General features: G+C 36.0%; 1 pseudogene; it reads left to right on the forward strand.

Annotated features, from left to right (window-relative positions):
• Positions 1 to 1,537: 1,537 nt before the first annotated feature.
• LOC126026295 (G-protein coupled receptor-associated protein LMBRD2-like) lies at positions 1,538 to 4,243 on the forward strand (annotated as a pseudogene).
• The last annotated feature ends 3,062 nt before the right edge of the window (positions 4,244 to 7,305 follow it).

Genomic DNA, 7,305 nt, shown 5'->3' on the forward strand with positions numbered 1-7,305 from the left:
AACCTGGGTCAGTCAGATGCCAGACAATAAGCTTATCTGCTGTACATTTCTGCACCCCAGTTTATGAACAAAAATGTTCAGTTCTCTGGAATAAATCTTCAGATTTATGGTGGGCATTTTAGTTCCTCCTTAATATGCACTTTTTTGAACAGTTGTATTATTTTGACATCCCAACCAGCAATGTATTAAGTAGAAATGTCATTTAAAATATTATAGACAGTCTTTATGTGAATCTTTGGTTATCTCTAGAATAATATATGGTCTGGCCATGTCTCTACAGTGGTGAAGCAGCTTTCTAAATATCTTGAAGTTTTTCTATCTTTAACATCAAGAAATAGAGCTCTTGAGTCTGGAGAGAGAGTACAGCAAGTAGGGCCATGGCATTGCAAATGGCTGGCTCAGGTTTGATCCTCTGCATCCTATATGGTTCCTTGTACACCAAAGGGAAATAAATAAGTACATCCTGAGTGTAGAGCTAGTAGTAACCCCTGAGCATTGCTGAGTGTAGCCCCCAAACAAAATAACAACAAAAATATATGTTATTTAACATATAACATATATCAAAACAGTTAGCTTTTTTGTAAACAACACAATTTTACTGTTTATGATTATCGAACATACTCAGTTCCTATTACCACTAGAACAAACTATCCCAAATTTAGTGGTTAACAAAGCATTTACTTAATGTTTTTAAGTTCTGGAGCACAGAATTTTAACATTAATCAAAAAAGTTGATTGCTTTCTGAAGATTTTGGAGGAAGAATTGCTTTTCTTAGTTTTTCTATCTTCTATTGACCTCTGAATTTTTTGCCTGTTCTAAGTCCTATTCTGTCTTTTCTTGTGTATTTTAATTTTGTGGTACTCAGAATTGAACCCAGGTCTTCATATGTGTAAGATATGTGATCTGTCATTGAGCTAGATGTCCAGCCCTCACTACTTCCCTCTTTAAAGCCAGCCATGCACCACCTTCAAAAATATCTCACTTCCTGTCTCATTGTGTCCATCAATTACATCTCCTTTTCTACGTCACTTCCTCCCTTCTCTGCTTTTAAGGACCTTTGTAACTGCACCTGGTCAGATTGAATCATCCTGAATAATCTCCCATCCCAAGATTCTTATATTAATCACTCCGTATTGCCCATTTGCCATGTAAATGTAAATGCAAATGTAACCTGTTCACAGGTATGAGACAGGATGTGGTAGCTCTATTCTGGGGCCCTAGCACATTGCCTATCAAACTGTAGAACAATATTCAAAAAAATAAATGAATCTCGAGGAAGCCGAAGTGGGTGGTGCTACGACTGGCTGGGAAATGTCAGCATCTTGAGGGTTTTTCCTTTCCTGGAACCCTGGAGCCCTGTGGTCCGGCCACCCCATGTCCTTGGTGCGTGGGCGTCAGACAGCCCCGTACAGCTGTGGCAAAAGCCAGCTATCCCAGTCCTTTCAGACGCTGTTGTCTGGCAAGGACAGACGTTTACAGATATGATCCAGAACTGTACATTGAATTACTTTGGGTAGTCTGATTGAACTTTTGATAATGAGTGGTGCAGCTTTGAGACTGGAGATTGCTTTTGTGATTTATCCCTATTTCATCAATATGGAGACTTTATAAAGCAGCATAGGCTTGTAATTGTTGGAACACTGCTAGCTTGGTATTTCTGCTTTCTTATTGTCTTTATACTGCCTCTGGATGTTAGTATGACAATATACAACCTGTGCAAACTCAAGTCCTCCTGAGAATAACAATAGTACTAGATTGTACTGTCATCTCAGTTTCAAGTCACCATCCATGTTTCAAGTTCTGGAGTTACATCCCTGATGAAGTCATGACGGTTTTCTGGTGGGATAGTATATTGGACTTCACAATTTTTAACATGGATTCTGTTACCTTTTATGTAATCATATATAATATCAGGAGGATTTTTCATCACTGGAAAGATCAAGACTGCATTAATTGAGAAGGCAATTTATTATGGTACCTATTTGCTAATTTTTGGAGCATTTTTAATTTATGTAGCTGTAAATCCACGTTTGCACTTAGAATGGAACCCAACTTCAGACGATTGGTATAGCTGCTGCAAATACATGGAGTCTATCTCTTCTTGTGTTGCTATTGGGGTATGGTTTGGTGGAAATTCCTCATTCATACTAGAATGCAGCCAAAATGGGTTATCTGCCTATGAAAACGAACTTTAAAGCAGCCAAATTGATGACATAGAAAGCAGACGCAGTAGAGACATTCGAAGATGTCAAGACATCTTCTAATGGAGGTTTGTAAAGTGAATGAATGCATCAAGTATAACTATCCATTGAGAAAATGAGTTGACGCAATACTAAGAAAGTGACCTGTAGAGTCTCAGGAAAAAATAGGGAGGAACGGGGCCGGTGAGGTGGCGCTAGAGGTAAGGTGTCTGCCTTGCAAGCGCTAGCCAAGGAAAGGACCACGGTTCGATCCCCCGGCGTCCCATATGGTTCCCCCCAAGCCAGGGGCAATTTCTGAGCGCGTAGTCAGGAGTAACCCCTGAGCATCAAACGGGTGTGGCCCGAAAAACCAAAAAAAAAAAAAAAAAAAACAAAAATAGGGAGGAACATGGATGATTATGAATATTTTGAAGAAAAGCATAATACTTACCCTAGTGAAAAAAGTCTGGTGAAGCTACATAAACAAGTGATTTATGTAGTTCAGTGGCATCATCGAACGCAAGTATTATGGCCAATACTTTTGGAACAAGCATTTTACCTAGAAGATCTAGCCAAAAATGAAAGTATTGTTAGCCACCAGTTTGCTCACACCTTTCAGTCAACAGAGCCAGGAAATAGATTAACTCAGTATTTTTTTTTTTTATAATCCTACAGTTGAGTGCTACAGAGAATGTCTTCTGCGACCTTGGTTTTATACGATATTGCCGTGGTTTTGTCAATCTTCTCTGTACTAGTTATGTGGTCAGAGTGTCCTTTTTTTAGCACAAGACCTGTCTTATCTCTTTCTGCAGTCTTCAAACAGCTGGCCAAACAAACATATAATTATATGTACATCAAGATTGCTTGCTTCCTTCCATCTTTTTTCTAAGTACTTGTGTTTATTCTACTGTGTTCAGAATTTGTGTATTTAACTATTATTACTTGGCTTCATATCACCAGACTGATGCTTACAGCCTTCTTTTCAGTGGCATGTTATTTTGCCATTTGATTCTTCCTTTATGTCTTAATTTCTTGGATTTGACCCTTATGAACTCATCCATCTCTCACCAGAATACATAGTCAACTTTTTTTTTTTGGTTTTTGGGCCACACCCGGCAGTGCTCAGGGGTTACTCCTGGCTGTCTGCTCAGAAATAGCTCCTGGCAGGCACGGGGGACCATATGGGACACCGGGATTCGAACCAACCACCTTTGGTCCTGGATTGGCTGCTTGCAAGGCAAACGTCACTGTGCTATCTCTCCGGGCCCCATAGTCAACTTCTTATACATATATTATAGGTTCTATGATTGCAGATGGGTCCTATTGTATATATATATTATCTTATGCTGGTGGTAATTCTATGCATTGCCACTTATTTTAGTTTGGGAACTCATTGTTTGAATCTACTTGGTTTCCACCAATACATAACAGTGGTCCTCAAACTATGGCTGCGGGCCACATATTGTATTTGTATCTGTTTTGTTTCTTCATTGCAAAATAAGATATATGCAGTTTGCATAAGAATTTGTTCATAAGTTTTGTTTTTACTAGAGTCAGACCCTCCAATGGTCTGAGGGACAGTGAACTGGCCCCCTGTTTAAATAGTTTGAGGACCCCTATAAATGACAAGACATCAGATTTAGTTGAAGGGAAAGAATTAATCAGATGAGAGGAAAGAAAAATGCAAAGGCAGGAAGAATGTGAAAACTGAAGAAGAGAATGGAAAGAATGGTATGGACACAACAGAGAGGATTCTACTAGAAATAGAAATGTTCACATTGGCCCAAAAGAGTTGAACTTCTCAGTGAGTGACACCAACTGATCCACAACTAAATATATCAGAGTTAATAACAGAACTGAAAGGTATCGAGTAGAAATTCTCCAAGATGCAGAAATCTTGGATTTTAATGAAGAAACTTTTACTGATGGTCCTCTTGAAGTTGATTTAGGAAGGTATCAGACTAGTGAAAGATATCTCTCAATATCTTGCAGCAAAATATTTGATGATGTTTGTTTAAATTCATGGAATACCGAACAAGATCAACACATTCAATCATTATGAACATTGCCCTGTTCTAGAATTTACACTGTATTCTCATTGTCACTGAAAAATACTAGGATAAAAAAGACATTGAAAATTAATCAAGTAATCATAATAGTATATCATTCATTAAATATAATTTTATAGGATTTATTGTATACCATTCCTAGAGTATTTGCCTTAGAAGTACTAGTACAGTGAAAGGATTCAAATTCACCGTGATAAAGATCAAAATGTAATGAGAATATGTCGTTCCATTTCAGATTTATTTTTAGGAAAGGTCCAAGGGAGCCAGAAGTTATAACTAAATAATGAAATATGTAGTTTTTCATTTACAGTTATTACATGTTGATGTTTATTTTCTCTGTGTTTAAAGAATACATGAATTCTATATGTCACAAAGAAATGAGACCTCAAATCACTACCATATGTACAAATCCATGTCTTAAAACTTATTTATCAGACAAAGCTAAATGTAGAAAGTTCTATTTCATCTGTTGTTTTTGCCTGTATAATAAGGATCATGGTGTAATTTGTTGAGTTTATGTTTAGAATGCATGCTATAATTAGATGGTATGCTATTCTTGCAGTCTTTTTGTAATAACTAAAAATTGTTTTATGTTTTTTATACTGATCTGTGTAAAATTTTTATTTCAGTGAAAAATGTTCATCATTATTATTTACCATATTCATTTAAGATTTGATCATACCATTCAATAATGGTACATAGCCAAAGGATCCGATGAAATTCTTTAATTTGTAAAGGTGTATGTTTATACCTTTTTTGAAAAAGAACACCTAGTTATTCAAAGGAAAAAGTGAATCCATTTATTGTCATTATGAACAAATAACAACTTAAAGAAATTGATACTAGTTTAGAACTATATGATAACTTATTGATTAAACATACTTATTTTGAAAAGTATTTTCAGGGGAGATACCTGACCTCGTTCTTTTGGGGTACTCCCAACAGGGTACTGGGAGAAGAGGAGTTGTCCCCATACAGTACAGGGAATAAGCCCAAGCTTCCCATATGCAAACATGCACTCCAGCCCTCTGAATTATCTTTCTGGCCTTTGAATAGATTATTTTAACTTCATGTTTAAGCCAAACTTAGTTTTCAGTATACTTTAATGCATCAGTGTTTTATTTCCTATTGAATACCGTTGAGCACAACTTGCTTGCAGGAATTTTTACTATGGTCCTGAAATGTTTGCAACTCTAACAGAATGTGTTGTGGGTTCACCTAATGGTAACTTAAACTGAGCCAATTCATGACCAACAGATTTTACAACGGTTATACTGTGTGATTTTTATTATAGTCTCATTCTCAAGTATCCCAGCTTGAAGATTAATTTATACAATCACCCTAACAATACAATTACTATATGTTTCTTAAAGATAGTCTTCTTTAGAATCATAATTTAAAATTATTTTATTTTAATGTTATCATATGAAAATTTTAAAGACAGCTATTAATCAGGTACTGAAAAGAACCATTCTAATTATTTAAAGTTTAAATTTTATAATTCTTGGGGTTAGATTTTCATTAAAACAAAGAGTAGATATTCTTCCAGATCTAGGTCCCAGAACTGCCTAGGGGCAAATACACACTTACCCGCTCAGGCTTTTCTTGGGAAATGTACTTGGAGAGTACCCAATCAGGAGCAGATGTACTTTAATATTATTTGTTATTTTATGACTGACTCATATCTTCGGTGAGACTTGTAACCTTACAGTATCTCAATTCCTTTATTTGTGGTATGAGAATGATTTTGCTATTTATTTACTTTTTCTACCTCACAAAGATATTGTGAGGAAATGGAGATATTTATTGACTAAAGTTTAAAAAGTATTGAATGGGAAAAATGAAAGGCCCAGAATAAGGTCTGGTATCTTACATCACTGAGAAGCATACAAGTTGCTAAAAACAAACTTATTAGAATAGTTCCTCAAAAGGCCTATAAAAAATAATGCATAATTAGTTGGTCTTCAGCTTTGCTTTGAACTATGTCCCTTAATTATAAAGTTTTTCTACCAGGTTTTGTCACAAAACTCAGGTCTGTTGAAACTGACAATATATAGAAAAGATGTAGCTTTGCATAGAAATGAAGTACATTTCTACATGTTATTAAGAAAAAATGATGGGGCCAGAGTGGTGACACAAGCAGTAAGGCGCCTGCCATGCCCGCGCTAGCCTAGGACAGACCGAGGTTCAATCCTCCTGTGTCCCATATGGTCCCCCAAGCCAGGAGTAATTTCTGAGCACATAGCCAGACCCCTGAGCATCACCAGATGTGGCCCAAAAAAACAAAAAAAGAAAAAAAATGAATCAAAAGTGTATAATGTCAACCTGTTTTAGTCAATTGTCATTTTAAATAAACCTAATAACTTTATAAATTGGTAGATTGTTCCCTTTAATCAATTCCACTTTGGGTGTAGACCAGGGGATCACTATTGCTTATAGTTGTTTTTTTTTTTTATAAACTATAGTCCAGTTCTCCAGCAATCTGAGGGTCAGTGAACTGGTACCCTGCTTAAAATGTTTGAGAGCCCTTTCTACACTGACTTTACTATAGGAGTCTAGACCGCTTCTATAATAGAAAATGAATATACTTGTAATCGGGGTGAGGTTGGGAGGAATCCAGTTCACATTGATGCCTCTCTTATTCATTGCAAATTTATTATTCTTGTTTCAACATCAAAAGTAACTTATAGTAATAGTATCGTTATTAGTAATTCTCTTATCAATTGCAAAATTACAATTCTTGTTTCAACCTGACAGTCTTATAATGGGGCCAGAGATAAATCTCTCCTACTTGGTTCAGTAAAACAGCTGCTATGAGCACAAATCTAGGAGCGCTAGAAACACAGAAGTCTATGTGGGGGAATTATGGAAACAAGAGAGTCAGTAGAAATTTTCAATGGCAAAAGCCAAATGTCTCCACAACTCAAATATATATTTCAATAAAACAATTTTGACATTTGGTTTTGTAGAGTGGAAAATTTTTTTTTTTGCAGTCACAAGAAATCTGTATATTTTGGGCATTTGAATATCCAGTAGCCATCAATGAAATCACTCA

The sequence above is a fragment of the Suncus etruscus genome, chromosome 13, assembly GCF_024139225.1.
Source record: "Suncus etruscus isolate mSunEtr1 chromosome 13, mSunEtr1.pri.cur, whole genome shotgun sequence".
In the NCBI taxonomy this organism is placed as follows: Eukaryota; Metazoa; Chordata; class Mammalia; order Eulipotyphla; family Soricidae; genus Suncus; species Suncus etruscus.